The sequence below is a fragment of the Octopus bimaculoides genome, chromosome 5 (assembly GCF_001194135.2).
Source record: "Octopus bimaculoides isolate UCB-OBI-ISO-001 chromosome 5, ASM119413v2, whole genome shotgun sequence".
Lineage (NCBI taxonomy): Eukaryota > Metazoa > Mollusca > Cephalopoda > Octopoda > Octopodidae > Octopus > Octopus bimaculoides.
The window spans coordinates 9,907,045-9,908,772 of NC_068985.1; the positions used below are offsets into that span (position 1 = coordinate 9,907,045).

The window sequence follows — 1,728 nt, forward strand, 5'->3', positions numbered from 1 at the left end:
AGAGAGAGAGAGAGAGAGAGAGAGAGAGAGAGAGAGAGAGAGAGCAAGACTAAAAGAGAAAGTTTAAAAAATGAACAGAGTGAGAAAAACACTGATCGAATGGATGAATATTAAGCAGATCAATAAATAGATATGTAATAAATGGGCAGATCAAAAGAAAATAAGGGATAAATATATAAATAAAATCGAAGAGATCCAAAGAAGAAGAAAGGAAAAGGAAGAACAAGTTCGAGAAACGAGGTGTATAAACATATAGAAAAAGATAAACATATATAAAGAGATTGCATGGAAACTAATTTTAGTTCAACAGTTTCAAAACAACAGAAAACAAGCCAACGGGGAGGGCTCTACATGGTGCTCGACCTGCTAGAAATGGATGGTAAATCACCTCAAATCCAATAAAACCATAAGTAAAATGTCTTTTTTGTCATTGGACTGCGACCCCTGCTGGGTCACCACCTTCGCGTGAGCCAACAGGGGAACTTCTACATAGTTATGCGAGCTGCTAGAAACAGCAGTCAAATCTCCCTCTAATCTCATTCTCCTGTTTTAAAACGGACACTTTGGATAATGTGGTCCTTGCGCATAGGGAAATTATGGAGTGGTCATGAATGAAATGCTTTGATTAAACATTGGTCTCCTCGATCGGAGTTGACTTGTGAGCTAAGCAACAAAAACTACCGATTTCTCGTGAGATTTTAGTAAATTTAATCAACTCCAATACTAATTTTATCGACCTCAGAAGAAAACGTAAATTCGAGTTGGGTGGATTTGAACTCAGAACAGAGAAGGAAGTACAAGATGCTGCATTCAATTCTACCAATTTGGCTATCCATGTGTGTGTGTGTGTGTGTGTAACAGAAATACTAAAAAATTACGAAAATTAAAGATCGGGTCAGAAATGATAATGATTCTATAAAACTCCACTAATTAAAGGTTATAGTAATTAAGACTTTCAATTTCCTGCTCGATTGCAGAATGAGATTTGAGGGGAGATTAGGTTATCTGTTTTAGCAGATCGACCAACTAGATAGAAGCTCCTGGGTTAGTTTATTTCAGTGTTTAGAGAACAGTGATATGCTGTGAAATGTAATGAAACTACGATAGGAAAAAAATAGTTGTCAAGTTCTTCCTGTCAGCCATCCATGCTCTGGTTATCGTGTGTTTAACTGTAATAATTGAAAATCGGAGTCGGGGACTGAAATAAGCAACTTAATCTAGTTTTATTTATTATTGATTAACAAAGTTTTTTTTTATTTATTTTTTTTTTTATTACTTTATTCTCTTTTTATTTTCTCTACCGGACTATTATAGTATAAATGAAGTTTAGATAAGGATGTTAGTATATATATGGGTGTGTGTGCATTTGTTTGACATTATACTTCAATTCTGACAGCTGAAGTACAAGATAACCTCAAAACTAATTCGCCTCTGCGATTAAATGATTCGGCTTAAAAGGAGCACGGAACAATCGGAGTGATACCATAAAGTTGGAGAAAGACAACAGAGTCAACAGAAAACACCTGATCGTCTTCCGAATATCTATTGTTTGCCCCAAACTCATAAACACACAACGCAAATAAAAACAGTTTACATTCGAGAAAATTATTATAGATCGACTCCGATTGATGGAACAATAAACACATGTACTCACTCTCGCACGCACCACATGTATATTTATATATATATATCTATATCTATATCTATATATATATATATATATATATA

At 34.5% G+C, this 1,728-nt stretch overlaps 1 protein-coding gene across 1 annotated transcript in view; it reads right to left on the reverse strand.

The window, feature by feature from the left end:
• Positions 1 to 1,728, reverse strand: part of LOC106879053 (integrator complex subunit 15) — a 20,580-nt gene that overhangs the window by 18,525 nt on the left and 327 nt on the right. The gene's annotated exons all lie outside the window — the stretch shown is intronic.